Genomic DNA, 20,527 nt, shown 5'->3' on the forward strand with positions numbered 1-20,527 from the left:
CCTGGTGTCATTGGAGATATCTTCCTCTTGTTTTTGTTTTATTGTAAAATCCTAGTTGCAAGTTATTATGGACAGGAGAATACCCAGTGCTTGGTCACAGGAAAATGGCCTTTTATAGATGCTGCTTATATCCAGACACAAGTTATTTGTACAGAGTAATAATGCTGGGTTCCTTAAAAGACTAAGCACATTTTACATAAATTATTTTCAGTCAGTGTTCCCTGGGCAAACTGTTGGATTATGGAAGCAGTAGTCCAACATATTTGCAGGGTTCAATGTTGAGAAAGGCAAATTTAAGATCATTCCTATGAAGAGAGAGAGCTATATTATATAGTAGGAGCCTCTGATTTCTGCCTGAAGATTTCTTGCAGTAACTTTTTTTTTGTAATTGAGACACTAGCTAAAAATACTATTACTATATAAAATATGATCCTCCTTGTCTCAGATGATATTTCTATCCCTGAGTCTGTACCACTTTATGAATAACCTTTACATTTTTATCAACTTTGCTTGTGGGTCACAGCATCTCACGGCAGAAATCAAGTTGTTTGTCATTCTGGGCAGAGTAGAATATAAATACATAGGTAAAGGTAAAGGTTTCCCCTGACATTAAGTCTAGTTATGTCCAACTCTGAGCGGGGGCGGGAGGGGGGGTAGTGCTCATCTCCATTTCTAAGTTGAAGAGCCAGCGTTGTCCATAGACACCTCCAAGGTCATGTGGCCCGCATGACTACATGGAGTGCTGTTACCTTCCCTCAGAAGCGGTACCTATTGATCTACTCACATTTTGCATGTTTTTGAGCTGCTAGGTTGGGTCAGCAAGTTCAGCAGCTCAGTGGTTTAACCCACTGCACCACCAGGGGGCACAGGACTATGTTTATTCAGAATACACAAATAAAACATAATTCAATTGAATTATATTGTATCACCCATTGTAGCTTCAAAGGCATGCTCAAAACTGGGGGCAAATCATACCACAACATAGAACCCTAGAAAATTGTGCAAAAAAGAATTGTAGCATTCACGTGGCAGTACTGGCCCTTATCCATGACTAGAGCAGCAACAGCAGAAACCTATGCATATTACAACCATCAATTGCTTTGCCTTGTTTATTTAGGCCAGAATTCTGTTGGCGCACTGCACTAACATAATAGTTTGTTTTGCTATTACTTGCACCTTCTACCCGTTCTAATAATGATTAGGAGAAAGTGACTAATGTTCCTGAGCTGCCTTTCAGGGAGATCTCCAGAGTGATCTCTGAAACAGTGCCAGTTTGTGAGCCACCAGCGGCTATTCCTTTCCAGAAAATAAAGGAATAACTTTAACTAATAGCCACAATTGTGGTACCAGTCTGGCACTATGGATGACAAAACAACTGCCCATCATCCACACTGGCATAGAAAGGTGGTGTAGCACTGGTGTAGAAAGTTGGCTGTCCCAAAATAAAACATTGTTCCTAAGGCCACTGCTGTCAACTTTGATGTCTTCCCATTTACTGCCACTCCTTTCTCAAATCCTGGCTGGTGTCTTTGCCTTTGCTAACAGCAATTTGGATTTGGTTTGCATAATTCATCTTTCCTTGCAGAATTTTTGGTTCCTTTACTACTGAATCCCAACTTCTTTACCAAAGTACATGAAGTCCTACCAGTATAATTTGCTTGGGGATTAAAAAAAAAAACGCTGCCTTGTCTAAGGGTGATGATCTTTGAAGAATTTATCTTGTAGCTTGATTCTGGGTGCATTTACTTGCATTTTAAGGCCTATTGTGATTAATGAGGTATAATGCTAAGTAAATATATGTAGGATTGCAGCCTAAAACTTGACACTTGGCCCAGAAAGAGCTGGTCTAAAAGCTTTTAATATATCTCCAGAATACATGGAAGCTGTCTGAGTAAAGCTAGAAAGTAGGATATCTTTCAAACAGCTTGAAGGAGAGTGTTCAAAAATGGTTATGTCTAACATTATCATCCTGAAGTAACGCACATTAGCTCCAAAATACGCAAGCCTGTTTTAAGTTGTTAATGGAATTTATGTCGCTGCTATTTTTGCTTTTTAGTGCCTTACCTCAACTTAGACTTTCTTTTAGGCATACACATAATGGATGCAGGGCTATGGGAAAGTCCCTTGTCTTCTAAGTATATTTTTTATGTACATGACAAAGATACTAAAATTTTCAGTGGGCAAATTCAGCTCAATGGATTTTACAGTTACCAAAGTAAGTCTTTCTGCTACAAGGAAAGCCATGTGAGGCTATTGCTTTAATTGTGCTTGAAATGAAGTATTTCCACAGATTATATGTTTATGGCGGGGGGATCAAAAACAAGAATTCAGAATGGAGAGCTGGCTGGAAACCAGTAAATTATATTACTTATGGGGATTTTTCTCCATATAAGACTATTGCCTTTGAAGTAACATTACAGTCAAGTTACAGTATTAAAGTTCCTAAAGCCATGAAATAAACACTGAGCTAGCTATCAGCTTGTCTGGACAGAAAATCCTTTACTTTCATTAACAGAAAATACTTTGGGTTGTGTGATGTATTTATTACATATTCCTCAAAATTAAGTTCAGAACACATGGTTCCCTTTTTGCTCCTTTCCCAATTTTGACCTCACTGCAATGCAGTAAGATAGATTGAGGTAAAATAACAAGTCTCTTACAGCACTAATTCATTTTGAGATTCCCAAAACATTCAGGTGGCTACAGAATCTGTACATCACTGATGCACACCTCTGGAAAAGGTATAACATGTTGCTCAGATGATCCATTGGAACTTGTGTCACAAATACTGTACCATCTACCTGTGACAATGAACTGGTGGGATCGCAAGCCTGAAAAGGTTACAGAAAATGAACATGTCAAATTACTCGGAGACTTCCAAATTCAGACTGAGTTTTGGAGCACAATACCCCTGACCTCATGATTGTGTAATATATATGAAAACACAGTAAATTAGTTTTAAAATAAATTAATGAAAAGCACGAAACAATCGAGAGCCTGTCCATAGTCCATTTTCCATAACATTATTACCATTGTCAATTATCTGCCAGTTGCCCAAAGGCCTGCTCCCATAATCAGGTTTTCAATTTCCTCCTAAAGGTGAGGAGGGATGTTGTTGACCTGATCAAATAGCCAACAATGTGATGTGGCGGCAAAAAAGGCCAAAGGGATTTTGGCCTGCATCAATAGGAGTGTAGTGTCTAGATCTAGGGAAGTCATGCTACCCCTCTATTCTGCCTTGGTTAGTCCACACCTGGAATATTGCGTCCAATTCTGGGCACCACAATTCAAGAGATATTGACAAGCTGGAATGCGTCCAGAGGAGGGTGACTAAAATGATCAAGCGTCTGGAAAACAAGCCCTGTGAGGAGCGTCTTAAGGAGCTGGGCATGTTTAGCCTGAAGAAGAGAAGGCTGAGAGGAGATGTCATAGCCATGTATAAATATGTGAAAGGAAGTCACAGGGAGGAGGGAGTAAGCTTGTTTTCTGCTGTCTTGGAGACTAGTATGCGGAACAATGGCTTCAAACTACAAGAAAGGAGATTCCATCTGAACATAAGGAAAAACTTCCTGACTCTGAGAGCCGTTCAACAGTGGAACTTTCTGCCCCGGAGGGTGGTGGAGGCTCCTTCTTTGGAAGGTTTTAAACAGAGGCTGGATGGCCATCTGTCAGGGGTGCTTTGAATGCAATATTCCTGCTTCTTGGCAGGGGGTTGGACTGAATGGCCCATGAGGTCTCTTCTAACTCTATGATTCTATGAAATACAAAAGCCAGCATAGTGATCTTGTTTGCTGTATACTAATCTTGTTATGCATCAAATAATCATAATAATAATAACAAAAACAACAATAATAAATGCTTGGGAAGTGTTCGACTTGTGATTTTGTGATACGAAATCCAGCATATATATCTCGTTTGCTGTTTCATAGTGTTTTTGTGTCAGTAAAACAATAATCATAATGTATTGTCGAAGGCTTTCATGGCCGGAATCACTGGGTTGTTGTAGGTTTTTTCGGGCTATATGACCATGTTCTAGAGGCATTTTCTCCTGACATTTTGCCTGCATCTATGGCAAGCATCCAGTCTGTTGGAACTAGGAAAATTGGGTTTATATATCTGTGGAAAGGATCTAAACATCAAAAAAACCAAGATTATGGCAACAATAATGATTGACAACTGGAAAATAGAGGGAGAAAACGTGGAGGCCGTGACAGACTGTATTTCTAGGTGCAAAGATTACTGCAGATGCAGACTGTGGCCAGGAAATCAGAAGACGCTTACTTCTTGGGAGGAGAGCAATGTCCATTCTCGATAAAATAGTAAAGAGTAGAGACATCACACTGGCAACAAAGATCTGCCTAGTCAAAGCCATAGTATTCCCTGTAGTCACCTACGGATGTGAGAGCTGGACCTTAGGGAAGGCTGAGCGAAGGAAGATCGATGCTTTTGAGCTGTGGTGTTGGAGGAAAGTTCTGAGAGTGCCTTGGACTGCGAGAAGATCCAACCAGTCCATGCTCCAGGAAATAGGGCCTGACTGCTCATTGGAAGGAAGGAGACTAGAGACAAAGTTGAAGCCACATCATGAGGAGACAGCAAAGCCTAGAGAAGACAATTATGCTGGGGAAAGTGGAAGGTAAAAGGAAGAGGGGCTGACCAAGGGCAAGATAGATGGATGGCATCCTTGAAGTGACTGGACTGACCTTGAAGGAGCTGGGTGTGGTGACGGCCGACAGGGAGCTCTGGCGTGGGCTGGTCCGTGAGGTCACGAAGAGTCGGAGACGACTGAATGAACAACAACAAATATCTGTGGAATGACCAGGATGGGACAAAGGACTATTGTCTGCTGGAGCTAGGTGTGAATGTTTCAACTGACCACCTTGATTAGCAATTTGATGGCCTGGCAGTTTTTTGGTTCACCTCACTACCTTTGAGGATGCTTGCCATAGATGCAGGCGAAACGTCAGGAGAAAATGCCTCTAGAACATGGCCATATAGTCTGCAAAAACCTACAACAACCCAATAATCATAATAGTAGTAGTAGTAGTACAAATCATCGTCCTGCAGCAGTGGTGCAATGAAAGCTCTTAGGAATTGTGGGAGTTGAAGTCCAAAACACCTGGAGGGCCCAAGCTTGCCCATGAACATGAGGAAGAACTTCCTGACTGTGAGAGCCGTTCAGCAGTGGAACTCTCTGCCCCGGAGTGTGGTGGAGGCTCCTTCTTTGGAAGCTTTGAAACAGAGGCTGGATGGCCATCTGTCAGGGATGATTTGAATGCAATATTCCTGCTTCTTGGCAGAATGGGGTTGGACTGGATGGCCCATGAGGTCTCTTCCAACTTGAAAAGAGATTCCATCTGAACATGAGGAAGAACTTCCTGACTGTGGGAGCCGTTCAGCAGTGGAACTCTCTGCCTCGGAGTGTGGTGGAGGCTCCTTCTTTAGAAGCTTTTCAACAGAGGCTGGATGGCCATCTGTCAGGGGTGATTTGAATGCAATATTCCTGCTTCTTGGCAGGGGGTTGGACTGGATGGCCCATGAGGTCTCTTCCAACTCTTTGATTCTATGCCTGATCTAGATGATCCGCCTCCTTTCTGTTCCTCTCATTTTCCTCCTCACTTCTTTGATTCCATCACCATTCCCCTTTAACAGTGGCTCCTTCCACCCTTCAGCGTTTGAGGACTTCAACTCCCAGAAGCCCCAGCCCTTTTGGCAAGTACCAGGAACTCTGGGAGCTGGAGTCCGAAACGCAATAGGAGGGCAGCCACCGCTCTCAAGACGACCTCTCTCTTTTTCTCTCTATGGCCGAACAGAGCGGTCGCCCCGAGAAGGGTGCGGGCGGAAATGGGCGCAACCTGGAGGCGGAAGTTGCGGGCGCCTCTGGCTTCCGGTTCCGTCCTGCGGGGAAAGCTCTGCCGGCGCGACCGCCGCATCCAGCCGCCTCCGCTACCCTCCGGGAAGGCCATAGAGTGAGGGCGGGCAGAGCGGCGCTTCCTGTACCGAGAGCCCCCCCCCCTTCTCTTCCTGCCCCCGCATTGCCAAGGCGACGGAGAAGGCCGGGGCGGAGTTCTCCTCAAGGCCGAGGCTCCCCTGAAGGGACGGAGCGGGACTCGCCTCTCCTCTCGCCTGCTGCTTGCCTTCTCCGCCTGGAATCCTCTTCTTTCCCTGACCTTTGCCCTTAAGGCCTCACCCTGGAGCGACCTCTGACTTCCCAGTCTCTCTTTTGATTCTATGATTCCTGCCACCTTTGAACTCAGCCTCTCCCCCTTCCATGCCCTTAATTCCTTTCCAAGGCAACCTATCACCCCTCTGTTTTCTCTCCCCTGAATGTCTTATTGGCCCTTAATTTCCTTTCCTCTTCATCCCCCTCAAAGACATATTGGATCCCTCTATCCTTCTGGTTTCTCTCCCAGATTCCACTCCTGAATATCTTTTAGCAGTTCCACATCCTCATCAAGGCCTAGCCGTGCCCTATTCGTTTTGCCAAGATTCCCACGCTTTTCCCCAAGAAGCTCTGGCGATGCCCCCTGGTTGGGGGAAGCAGGGAGGCTGAGGCAGAAGAGAGGAGGCCACCCTGCCAGAAAAGGGGCACCGAGATCCCATTATCCAGGTGAGTGGGGTTTGAAACGAATGGGGAAAGATGTGGGAGGGAATCATACCACAGGCCGGAGCTTTCCAAGCTGTGTGTTGCGACACATTACTCTGCTGTGTGAACATAACAAGAAATGACCACAATCTGGGAAATAGTAATACATTTTATTTACTACTAGCCGTCCCCTGCCCCGCGTTGCTGTGGCCCAGTCTGGTGATCTGGAAAATAAATTAATGAGAAAGTGTTGGTTTCTCATTACTGCCGGTTCAATTCCGAGCACAATTCAGGGTGCTGGTTTTGACCTACAAAACCCTTTACGGTTCCGGTCCAGTCTATCTGTCCGAACGTATCTCCCTCTACGTCCCACCCCGGAATTTGAGATCATCTGGGGAGGCCCTGCTCTCTACCCCACCGCTATCCCAAGTGAGGCTGGTGGGGCTGGTGGGGGCGAGGAGCAGGGCCTTCTCAGTGGTGGCCCCTCACCTGTGGAACTCACTCCCGGGGGAAATTAGGGCATCAACATCCCTCCTCTTCTTCAGGAGGAAGGTAAAGACGTGGTTGTGGGACCAGGCCTTTGGGCAATCTGACAATTAGATATGGACAGCCAGATGGATAGGACTGATAGGACTGACAATTGTGGAATTGGAATTTGAACTATGAGATTGTGAAACGCTGACCGTCAATGAGGTTTGTATTGGTTTTATTGCTTTTATTGGTTTTATGGTTGTTTTTGCCTATAATAACTATTGTTTTCTGTTAATTGTTGTTATTGCCAGGATTGCTGTTTCTGTTAACTGATATTATTGTCTTTTGCTGTTATGTGATGCGGGCATCGAATTGTGCCTTGCTTTTGTAAGCCGCCCTGAGTGTCCCCCCCCCCCCCCCCCGGTGAGAAGGGCGGGGTAGAAGCAACAGAAATAAATAAATAAATTCTAATATATGTAATTTCTTTATGGCTCTTTGTCAGGAGGGCTTTGACTACATTTTCTTGCCCTGGTGAAGAGAGTTGGACTGGATGGCCTTAAGTATTTTCTGTTGGTCATGGGGGTTCTGTGTGGGAAATTTCATAGAATCATAGAATCAAAGAGTTGGAAAAGACCTCATGGGCCATCCAGTCCAACCCCCTGCCAAGAAGCAGGAATATTGCATTCAAATCACCCCTGACAGATGGCCATCCAGCCTCTGTTTAAAAGCTTCCAAAGAAGGAGCCTCCACCACACTCCGGGGCAGAGAGTTCCACTGCTGAACGGCTCTCACAGTCAGGAAGTTCTTCGTCATGTTCAGATGGAATCTCCTTTCTTGTAGTTTGAAGCCATTGTTTCGTGTCCTAGTCTCCAAGGAAGCAGAAAACAAGCTTGCTCCTTCCTCCCTGTGGCTTCCTCTCACATATTTATACATGGCTATCATGTCTCCTCTCAGCCTTCTCTTCTCCAGGCTAAACATGCCCAGCTCCTTAAGCTGCTCCTCATAGGGCTTGTTCTCCAGACCCTTGATCATTTTAGTCGCCCTCCTCTGGACACATTCCAGCTTGTCAATATCTCTCTTGAATTGTGGTGCCCAGAATTGGACACAATATTCCAGGTGTGGTCTAACCAAAGCGGAATAGAGGGGTAGCATGACTTCCCTAGATCTAGACACTATGCTCCTATTGATGCAGGCTAAAATCCCATTGGCTTTTTTTGCCGCGACATCACATTGTTGGCTCATGTTTAACTTGTTGTCCACGAGGACTCCAAGATCTTTTTCACACGTACTGCTCTCAAGCCAGGCATCCCCAATTCTGTATCTTTGCATTTGCCCCAATTCTTTCATTTGTGGGGTTCAGAATGCTCTTAGATTGTAGGTGAACTATAAATCCCAGTAACTACAAATCCCAAATGTCAAGGTCTATTTCCCCCAAACTCCCATCTGTGCTCATATTTGGGCATATGGAATATTTGTGCCAAGTTTGGTCCAGTTCCATCATTGTTTGAGTCCATAGTGCTACAATAGGTGAACTGCATAGGTGAACTACAACTCCCAAACTCAAGGTCAATGCCCACCAAACCCTTCCAGTATTTCCTGTTGGTAATGGGAGTTCTATGTGCTAAGTTTGGTTCAATTCCATCACTGGGGAAGTTCAGAATGCTCTTTGATTGTAGGTGAACTATAAATCCCAGCAACTACAACTCCCAAATGACAAAATCAAACATTTTTGAGTGAAGGACATACATTGGGTTGTTAGGTCTATGCTGTCCAAATTTGGTGTCAATTGGCCCACTGGTTTTTGAGTTCTGTTAATCCCACAAATGAACATTACATTTTTATTTATATAGATCAGGAGCCCCTGGTGGCACAGTGGGTTAAACCCTTGTACTGGCAGGACTGCTGACTTACAGGTCAGTGGTTTGAATCTGGGAAGAGCGGGTTGAGCTCTCTCTGTTAACTCCAGCTCCCTATGCGGCGACATGAGAGAAGCCCCCCACAGGATGGTAAAACATCAAAACATCCAGGAATTCTCTGGGCAATGTCCTTGCAGATTTATTATTATTATTTTATTATTTACAACATTTCTACCCTGCCCTTCTCAACCCCCGAGGGGGGACTCAGAACTGCTAACACTGGCAACAATTCGATGCCACAATATCACAATGAACAACAATATATAAATCATAAATATACAATAAAACTTTAAAAAATAACATTAGTTATACAATCATATAGCCATTTCCATTGTTATAACAATCATCTGGTCCAGTTCAATGTCCAAGTGCCATTATGTCTGTTAGCCCATGGCCTGGTTCCACAACCACGATTTCAGCTCTTTCCTAAAGGAAAGGAAGGAGGACGCCAATCTAATCTCGCTGAGGACCGAGCTCCACAAGTGGCGGGTCACCATCGAGAAGGCCCTGTCCCTCGTCCCCACCAGACGCGTTTGTGAGGCTGGTGGGACCAAGAGCATATGGCCAATTCTCTCACATCAGAAGCGACTTGCAGTTTCTCAAGTCTTTCCTGACGTGAAAAAAAATCTCTCTTAGATTCAAAAGTGTTGAACAGTGGTAAAAATTCAATGTGCCATTTGAAACTTAAGTAGAATTAAAGCTAGAACTCTCTAAACATGAATAATCAAAACCTATCTAAAATACATTTAGAAGATAGAAAGTCAGTACTGTAAAAACCAAATGAATTGGCTGTAGTGTCAGTTTCGTTTGAAAACAGAGGAATGACAAAGGAGAATGGTATTGCATGAGGGTATGTGATGATTAAGGGGACATGAGAGAAGCCTCCCACAAGGATGGTAAAATATCAAACATCCGGCCATCCTCTGGGCAACGTCCTTGCAGACAGCCAATTCTCTCACACCAGAAGCGACTTGCAGTTTCTCAAGTTGCTCCAGACATGAAAAAGACAAATTACTACCCATCGCTCCTGATGCCTTGAGGTGGGGTACAACAAAGTTAAAAGCGTATGAACCTAGAGGACCTTTTGGTTGTCCACCCCAAGACTGTGGAATGACCTGCCAGAAAAGCTTTGACAGCTAAGCATACTGTTGGTGTTTAAAACTCACCCAAAGGCTTATCTCTTCTGACAGGCCTACCAAGTCAGTTTTCATCATCGATTTTAAATTCACTTTGTTCTATGTATTTTAATATATGTGTTTTGTAGAAATGCATTTTAATATGTGTCTTTTTAATATAACGATTATGGGTTTTTAGGTGTGTTGTAACCCACCTCAAAGAGAGGTGGGTAAGAAATAAAATATTATTATTGTTATTATTATGCAATCAGTAGTATAGATAGGAGTCGCGGTAGCGCAACGGTATAAACCCTGAAGGTCAGCAGTTTGAATCTGTGAGACGGGGTGAGCTCCCATCTGTCATTTCCAGCTTCCTGTGCAGGGACATGAGAGAAGCCTCCTTAGGATGGTAACATATCTAGGTGTCCCCTGTGGATGGCCAATTCTCTCATACCAGAAGCAACTTGCAGTTTCTCGAGTCACTTCTGACATGATAAAAAATATTGCATAGATAAAAATACAAAAATATAAAAAAAGATACAGAATTGATATATCAAAGCAATAGAATGTAAATCGGAACTCATTATTGAAAATTGACTGGGTAGGCCTGCCAGAAGAGAAGGGTCTTCAATGGAGTTTTAAATTCTGACACCTCGTTTATCTGTCAGATCTTTTCCTTTGGCAGGTCATTTCATAGTCATCTTGGGGTAGACAATGAAAATGTCCTCTGGGTGACCGTTGCCAGTCAAGTTTTGGCTGGTTGGAGTCAGCGTCTGCCAGAGGACCTCAGTGTCCTAAAGGGCAGACAGTGAAGGAGGAGGCGATCCTGTAGGTAACCTGGACGCAAACCATGCAGGGCTTAAAAGGTCTATGTTATTATCTTACAAATCATATATTTTAAAAATATAAATGAAAAGTTTTCCTGAGCTACGCTGTGCCCCCAAACATTTAATTATTACAATTTATGCATGTGTCTATATCTCTTATAAGGAGTTGGTTTAACCTCCTGTTTGCTATTCAAACAGAATTACTGTGTCACAAAATGAAGCATGTCTAAAAAGTTTGTTGCCAACATGAAATGTTTGGAAATCTCTGTGATAGACTCCCTTCTACACTGCCATATAAAACCTAAATTATCTGCTTTGAACTGGATTATATGGCAGTGTAGACAAATAATCCCGTTCAAAGCAGATAACGTAGATTAGATAATCTGGATGTTTGGCAGTGTAGAAGGGGCCTCAGTTAACCAGCATCCATGGGGATTGATAGATATAATCCCAGGTTGCTTGAGAGTAACTATTAAAAATAGGCCTAATGAATGGTTCCGAGAACGTGTCCAAAGAAGGGAAACCAAGTCATATGAAGAGAGGCTTAGGGATCTAAGTATGTTTAGCTTGGAGAAAAGAAGTCTGAGAGGGGACATGATAGCAATATTTAAGTATTTTAAAGGATGTCACATTGGGGAAGGAGCAAGCTTGTTTTCTGCTGCTCTAGAGACTAGGACACAGTGGAGCAATGGATTAGGAAGAACTTCCTGATGGTAAGAGCTGTTCAGCAGTGGAATGTGCTGCATCGGAATGCGTTGAAATCTCTTCCTCTTGAGGTTTTCAATCAGAGGCTGGATAGCCATCTGTTAAGAGTGGTTTGATTGCCCTTTTCCTCCATGGCAGAATGGGGTTGGACTGGATGTCCCTTAGGGTCTCTTCCAACTCTTTGATTCTTTAGTTCTAATACTGAACTTCACACAGCACTAAACTACAAATTCTGTATTGATTTGATATTAATATCCAGGAATATAAAGCAAATGAAGACAGGGCAGTCTTAATTTAATGTTAACATTTCCGTTTAAATTGATTTTACTTTAAGTATTCTTTCTACAAAAAAATAAAATAAATAAATCTGGTTGCTTGAGTCCTGTTAACTTCAAGTCTGCAGACCGCTGGACAGTGCAGTCCATACTTGCGTTATTATTCATTAGGTTTTGTTGTTAATCTTACATTTTGGTCCTTGTTGGATCATTTTCCCGAAGATCTGCTCGCAGGACAAGGCGTGCCTGGCATGAGTGGGCGGGAAAGGGAACATGCTCATTTCCATGGAGCGCAGCTGACGTTGAGCATATGAGGCAATTTATATTGGTGCCAAATTGCTTAGAAGAAGGAGGAGAGCACTTTGGTGAAACAGAAGCCTTACATCTGTGGACTTCCTCTATTAAGATATTTGCTTAGTTCTAATTTCGAGTAAAAATGGGAGGAGGGCATTTTACAGGCTTACAAAATAGCATAAGAGGTGGAGAAAGCACAGAAATATATTCTGCCTCCATTCTGTTGAATGAAAACAGCAAAGTCCATGTAATAAATGCATTATTGCAGATATAGTGATAACTGCAGCTACCTTTGGAAGGTTTAAAGCCATGTATTTGACAAACACATAAAGACTGTGGGCAAATACAACTTCTAGCAAAGTCAGCTTTGTACTTGGGTAATATGCTTTGATGGCTAGATTCTGTTAATAAATAATAAGGGATGATTGTGCCTCTTGCTTCTACTTAGGAGTTGTGCAGGAATGGAATATATAGTTAACAGTTGTTGAAGACAGTGGATATTGTGTTCGAGGAGGCAATAGAGATCTGAAGGCTTTTCAGGGGAAGGTATCACAAGTCCATGGAGTTTAATTTATGGTATTGATTGTTGGATCTTACCTGGCTACCTGAGGAAGATCCTCCAAGTTTGAACACCCGAGTCCTCATACTTCCCTTTCTTTCCTTGTCTGCATTCTGCTTCAGATCTTCATGCCTGTATTGTTAGTTAAAGTCTTTCTTGCTCTTCTGGTGCTTGACTTTTCCGAGGTGGGAAAATAAAAAATGGAAACCATCCTGTAATTGTTTTCTGAAACATACTTCTAGGGCTTTAGTCTGTTGGGTTATTTCCTCAAAGGATGAAAAACATCCTCTTAGATATTAGTTTTGTTGTGTGGATTGTAGCAAAGTGTGGTCACACTCTGCAGATACTCAAACGTACTCTTTTTGTTTATTATTGCATCCCATTGCAGTACTTGGACTAGGTTTTATTTTCCAGAAAGTAGAGAGGGCCAAGAGTAAGAAAGATCAAACTAGAGCAGTGGTTCTCAACCTGGGGTCCCCAGAAATTTTTGGCCTTCAACACCCAGAAATCCTAACAGCTGGTAAACTGGCTAGGATTTCTTGGAGTTGTAGGCCAAAAACATCTGGGGACCCCAGGTTGAGAACCACTGAACTTAGAGGAACAGGCAGTGCAGGAAGCAGTAGGCTTGTGGGCAGTGAAAGGTGCCGAAGAACTGCTAAAAGAACATTAAGGTTGATTTTCACACCTGGACTCCATTGTGGAACTATTTAAAAGCACCACTTTAAGAAAATAAAGATTTTCCCCAGTATAACAGCAAGACATTTGCACTACTTTAAAAAAATGATGGTTTAAAAAAACACAATTGTACTTCAAGACTTAGTAAGATTCACGCCACTTAACAGCTCCCAGAGTTTGTGGATTCGCAGTTGTGCTGTACTTTTACTTAACCTTCATTGGAAGATGTGATCACTAGCAATTGAACATGAAGTGGGAACGTAATTAGGTATGCAGAAAATAAATAATTTCTGGAGTCAAAGTCATTTTTAAAAGAAAGAAAAGTTTGAAAGAACCATTTCACTTTAATAAATGATGTGGTGAATATTACATGTGAATAAATAGCATATTACACTTTTTTTCTTTTTTCTTTTTTTTTTACAAAAAGTGAACCATTGACTTTCTGTAAATGTTACTGTATGGATTTAGAATGGAAGATTATCTGAATGTAACCATTGACTTCCAATCTGATTTTCTATGTAAAGATCCATAGGACTTTCTATGGCATATGAGAAATATGACATATTGGGTCCCATACAATATTGTTGTAATGGAATTGAGGCTGGAGGTTGAAGACAGGAAGTCATCACAAGGATCTTGTGAGGGGGCTGAAAAGTTATTATTTCTTTTATTAAACAATATTTGATTGTTTCAACTATACAATATTTTGCTTACACTTTGTTTCCATTGGTGCTCATATTTATATACATTTCATTTCCATGTAACATTGCTTTTATCTGCACCCTCTCTTTCTATACATCCTTCTCTTCAAAAAGGGAGGAAAAGGGAAAAAGAAAAATAGTGGGAGAGGAGGAAGATAGGCGACCTCCGGTCTATCCCGATCTACCCACAGAGAAGACTAATATCATATGCTCCACCCTCTAAACCTCTCTTTACTAAACTCTTCTCATATTATAACAACATATTAAAACCCTTTAATTTATTCTTCAAACCTCAGAATTGGGTTTTCTTCATGCAAAAGGTTTCAAGTCTTCTAAAAAGGTTTTCAAGGTCCCTTCTTTTAGTAGACATGTTAATTTGTCTATTTCAGGTACTTTTGGACTACATCTCCCAGAATCGAATTAGCTAGCACAGATACGTTCTGTGCTGGCTTAGGATGAGGAATTTTAGAATACTGCATTGTGCTGTACGTAGGGTTGCCTTTGAAGACTGTTTGGTTGCTCACTAGAGCAACGTACAGGGAGCATACAACCTCCCTATTACATCAGCTCCATTGGCTGCCCTTCTGCTACCGAGCACAATTCAAAGTACTGGCTTTAGCCTATAAAGCCCTAAATGGTTCTGGCCCAGCTTATCTGTCCAAATGTATCTCCTATGAACCATCTTATAGATTAAGATAATCTGGGGAGGCCCTGCTCTCTGTTACACCTCCTTTGCAGGCACGGTTGGTGAGGACAAGGGACAAGGCCTTCTCAGTGGTGGCCCCTTGGCTATGGAACTTCCTCTCCAGTGAAATCAGATCAGCCCCCTCCCTCCTAAACTTTAGAAAGAAATTGAAGATAGAAATTGGAACCAAGCCTTTGGAAAGAAATGCAGTGTAGTAAGAGAAGAGGGAATGGCCTTGACTACGATTATGGATGGTATGGTTTTTAACAATTGTTTTTAAAGTTTACATGGTTTTTAAATTTTATGTTATTAATGTGTTTATTTTATTATTTGTTGTTTGATAAGGCATCAAATTGTTGCCTATTGTAAGGCCACCATGAGTCTCTTGCAGGGTGAGAAGGGTGGAGTACAAATATGGTAAATTAATAAACCTAAATAAATAAATAAGCCCCTAAATAAATTTAGGGGTTTTAGCCCAGGTGGTTTTTGCATGCTCTCTTTTAAAATGGTTTACTTCTGTGGGTTATGGAGCTTGCTGAGTTATCAATTTATGAATGTTTGCTCTTTCTATAAAGAAATAAAGAACACATGCATCTTAAGAAAATGTTTCTTCCCAGAAACACTCAACAGCACTTTCATCTGGGAAGTTCACCAACTTTACCTGTCTTTAAACAGACAGAAATTTGATGGGTGTACTGAGTGCACAGCTTGGGTTGGTACACACCTCTTCGTTTCTGGGGCAAGGGTAAGATTGCAGCAAGAGAAGAGAATTGGGCAATAAAGGCAAAGCAGAAGTGAAACAAAAATGAGCAACACTGGAAAAATTCCTTATTTTACGTGCTATTTAGCCTTTGTCAACCTGCTTTCAGGGGCGGTGACCTCCAGTGCTTATTGCCAATATTGGAGAGGAATGTAAGAATTGGAATCTGAGAAACCAATAGTCAACCCCCACCCCCAATTCAGCCATTTAATTCTACTGGGTGACCTTGGATAAGTCACAATCTTCTCAGTCTTAAAGGAAGGTGATGGCAAACTGCCTCAGAATATATCTTGCCAAGAAATGCCCATTACAGTTCACTCTAGGATCATCAGAAACTAGTTGAAGACACATTAACCACTGTTTCTGAATTTTCCTGTTCTTCCCTGTTCTGAAGATGGCCCAGTATTTTATGGGGTACACTCCCATCATGCAGTAACATTGAACAGTAAAAACTAGCCTGCCACTTGTGGACTCTTGCTTGCTGAAGTTGAACCATATGCTGGGCTTGCTGTTGTTTATTCGTTCAGTTGCTTCCGACTCTCAGTGACCTCATAGACCAACACTGAGCTCCCTGTCAGCCGTCACCACCTCCAGCTTCTTCAGAGTCAAGCCAGTCACTTCAAGGATGCTGTCCATCCATCTTGCCCTTCATCAACTTTGTCTCTAATATCCTTCCCTCGAAAGAGCAGTCGGGCTTTATTTCCTGAAGAATGGACTTTCACCTTGATTAGAAGGCTCCTCAGTTCCTCCTCAAATTTGAAAGACTAGATTTAGCTGGGCTAGAACCATAGAATTAGAGAAGGTCTTGTTCAATCCAATTCATTTTTCCCATTTGATGCAAGAAATTCGAAGCTGGCTTATCCTCAATAGATGGTTGTCCATTCTGGTTGAAAAGGATTGGCAGTTTGAAAAGGCTAAACTAATTTTCAGAACCCTTGATCATGCTGCTATACTTTGGGAGTTGTAGTACATAAGAGTAACTTTTGCAAGCTCTGACTAATGGTTTGGGAATAAGAAATACGTTAGAAATCTTCTAGTTCTTTAAATACTACTTTCTTTTCCATCTCTCTTCAGCTTCAATGATAAACAGTTTTTTAAAACCCAGCATGGGCATTGAGTTTATGAGCTAGCCTTTCCTCTTACTGTTATAAAGTGCAAATCTCTGTGACTGGTTGCACAGCTCTTTCTGAAAGGAAAATAAACTCTGCAAGATGAGATATTAGATTCTGTAGGTCCAACAAATTATTCTGTTTGTCTGTAAATGTCTTAGACCCTTATAAAAGTTGTTCAACCGGAGTTTTATTCAGAACATAGTTCTTACAAAACTCTCTGTGGGTGCACACCTGTGATTTCCCACAAAGGGTGGCATTGCGTTTGTGGGAAAAGAAAAAAAAGGCAGTGACAGTGCCAATATGTTAGGAGCCCTACATTAGTAGAAAATCTGCAGAGGAAGTCAAAGAAGACCAGAAGTGTGTATCACCATGCACCTATTACCTGTTTTTTCCCCTTTTATGTACTACTTTAGTCAAGATTAGCTCCTAAAACAGTTACAACCTACTCAAAGGTACAGTTTCATAAAGGATATTGATGTAGTGTAAAGAAATCTGATCGAGTTCCAGCTCAGGTAGAAATGAGAGGAGAGTGAGTGCTTATTTAAAAACTACTGATCCATATAAGCAGCCCATCTGTGAGAAGCCTGACACCTAGAAACCTGATACTTATTTTTGAAAAAAATACCCTTAAATTCTCTTAGAAATCTATGCATTGCAATCTGTTTTTATAAACCAGGTTCTGTAAACCCTGCCAGATGACGCTACCTTAAACTGATTTGGACCACTAATCCATCTAACCGAGTATTGTCTGTTCTGATGGGCAATATATATTCATTTGAGATTGGGGCATGGAATATGAGGCTGAGAAAACAGTGCTTTGGGGTCAGAGGCATTGTTGCAATCCATTGGTATCTTAATTTAAAAGGTCTGGGGACTAATTGGATTGTAATCCAACCTGTCTGCAATAAAGAGTTCATTTGGTGACAATGGCATTGTTTCGTCTTATCTCCACTGGAGATGAATTGAGGATTATCTTTTCTCTGAACCTGCCCAGTAATTTTCCTCATTTAGTGAAGAAAAGTTGTGAACAATAATTTAACCCAAGGTTGGTGACAATAATATCCCCCAAATGTTGCTGAACTACAACTCTCATAACCAATGTCACCAGTGATGATAGATGATTAATGACAACATCTTAGAGGGCCACCAGTTTCCGGATGCTGGTTTAGCCTGACACTTCTTTTGGATTGAGTCATTCTACTTTTTCAATTTTTAGTACTTTTGATCAAATATGAGGAGTTGGAGCCTGGGTGAGAAGAACATTTCTGTTTCAGAGCATTAATTTAATCTGTGATATCATTCTTTTTGTTGAGCTGTCGGAAGGGTTGCAAGAGAGTGAGAAGGACAAAGAAGAGACTACATAAAACAGCCAGGCACTGAAAGAACCTCCATTACCAGATATTTCTTTTTGGAGAACTAGCTTTGCCAAGCATGAGAGGGATGGAAATCCTTCAACACTGATAAATTCTTCACAATAATTCTTGGAAAATTTACTTTGATGTTAATTGCGGTAGAATTGCAATTCCATTATCACAAGCACACACAAGCATAGTAAGATGAGATCCTAAGCTAGTGGACTTTTTACAAGTCTGTTTCCATAACTGGTTAGCTGGTCAAAATGCACAAAGTTCACAGATGATGAACATGTGACCTCCAGCTGTGTTTGTAGTGTAACTCCCTTATTCTTTCTTAATGTTTCTTGGAGAAAATCACTAGTGTATAAATGTAGTCATTGTTGTACCAACAAACACTAGTGAGCCACTACGTCATATTTTCTCTCTGGAGTCCATTACACCATTGAAGGCTAACCAGGAATTGAAGCTATTAATTCCTAGTTTCTGAGTGGCTTCCCAGAATGCTTGAGCATATTGCGTTGCTACAGGCCCATAGCCAGGATTTCAAATCGGGGGGGGGGGGGGGGGGGTGAGTCTGAGTGAAAGAGGGTCTACCCTAGCAAACCTTTTGTATTGTTACCCCAATACCCCCATGCATATGGGATATATCGAGTATGGTGATCAGATCATGATATGAATAAACATAACAGTTTAAATAATGCACCAGTAAGGCCTTTTCGCGAACCACCATGAGAATTTCAGGGGGGGGGGGGGTGAAGACCCTCAAGACCCCCCCCCCCCCCCCGCTACATGCCTGCGTTGTTATGAGTTTTCCGGGCTGTATGGCCATGTTACAGAAGCATTCTGTCCTGATGTTTCAAGCACATTCGCTCCTAGACGTCAGAATGCTTCTGAAACTCACAGCTACCCAGTTATTCCAGCCACGAAAGCCTTCAACAACACTTTGAGCATATTGTCTTCTAATTCACTTCTTAAAGCCATCTTGGTGGCTTACAGTAGTTGGGACTACTCCATGTCCATACTTGTTAAGCTGACGTGGTGAAAAGCAACCCCCCCCCCCCCAGTGTGCCGCGGATTGGTACCATATTGTCACAGTCACTTGCCAGAGATCAGCAGCTGATGGCTCAAGGACTCCACCACTTTAAATAGTACTGCCACATATTTCTCAAACTGTGTCAATAATAAAATATTTTAAATGGTCCTCTTTTTCTTTACTAAACTACAAATTCATTCAAGACTTCAGGAAGAAAGTTCTCTTGGCCTCAGAATTTCTTAAATTAGTCTTGGTTCTCTTAGAAATTGAAATCAAAAATTGGCATTGAATTTTAAATTGGCATTGGCACTCTTAAAGGTGAGAGATCTCCAGCCAGTCCCCCTTCCTCACTGAATCTTCTTCAGAGCTTTGTAGAAGTTACTTTTTGGGACTGCAATTTCCATGTTTGGCTGGAAGATTCTGTGATTTGCACTTTCCCAAACTCTGATGATCCACTGTCCAAGTCAGGAATTTACAGCTGAAAGCAATATTCAGCAAAACCGGAAAGGGGTGGAAGGAGGAAGTTTCCGAACACTGGTTGCTGTGACTCATTCCTTAGAAATGTAGGCTTCCTTCCTTTCTGACATTAAGAATGTCAGGGTCAGGTGGGGTGAGGGGCTTCAGGAAGCAAAGAACACGTTGGAGATGGAGGCCTTGACTTATGCATCTTTCAACTTCCACTCCTCACTTCTCTGCTTCTAGTAACTCATGAGCTATGGCTCACAGATCTCTGGTCCTCCAAGAAATATCTCTTTTGAACCACAAATACACTGGGCTGGTTAAGATTGCTTAGAGAGGAGGAAATGAGGTTTGTCATACAGAAGAAAACAACTGAAATCAGTGCAGACTTCCTTTGACTGGTGCCTTCCAGATGTTTTAGAATTGGTTGCCTATGATTCTGCTTCTTTGTGGTTGTAGTCTGGTAAGTCCAAAGGGATCCTGCTCAAGGAAGACTGAAGGATATGATATAAGATGCCTGGAGTTCATTCATGTAAGACAGCCATAGAGAGAGAAAGCAAAGAGCCAGGGCTCATGATGATGTGCTATAACACACAAATGTTAGACCTGTTTTGAGGTATATTTGACTTGCTGATTCCAAAAAAATCTACCAATTGCCATCTGCTCTCCCACAGAAAACCATGATAACCATACCTAAGAAACTAGAGCTCATGTGGTCTATACAATGCAATTTTCTGAATCAACACCCCAGGTAACACCGGAAACAGGAATAAAAAATAAGATACCATTATTATTTTTGGTTGGGCTGTGTAATATTTAAGACTATATGTTATTCAAAGCTCTACTCATCCAGAAGATTTTTTGGGGTTGCTGGACCCATTTATTCTGCTTTGTCCAGGTCTGTGGGGTAAGTAGACCAGGCCTTTGACAGACTCCTCTGTTTCATTACAGTCAAATTCCTTTATAAATAGCAAATGGAATGTGTTTAGAGCAGTGTTTCTC

At 42.0% G+C, this 20,527-nt stretch overlaps 1 protein-coding gene across 7 annotated transcripts in view; it reads left to right on the top strand.

The window, feature by feature from the left end:
- Positions 1–5,867: 5,867 nt before the first annotated feature.
- EPN1 (epsin 1) overlaps positions 5,868–20,527 on the top strand; it is a 46,259-nt gene continuing 31,599 nt past the window's right edge. For all 7 annotated transcript variants that reach the window (XM_060780334.2, XM_060780338.2, XM_060780336.2 and 4 more), the window contains exon 1: positions 5,868–6,607. The gene's annotated coding sequence lies outside the window, so the exon portion shown is untranslated. The remainder of the gene's footprint in view (positions 6,608–20,527) is intronic.

This window comes from Anolis sagrei, chromosome 6, assembly GCF_037176765.1.
Source record: "Anolis sagrei isolate rAnoSag1 chromosome 6, rAnoSag1.mat, whole genome shotgun sequence".
NCBI lineage: Eukaryota > Metazoa > Chordata > Lepidosauria > Squamata > Dactyloidae > Anolis > Anolis sagrei.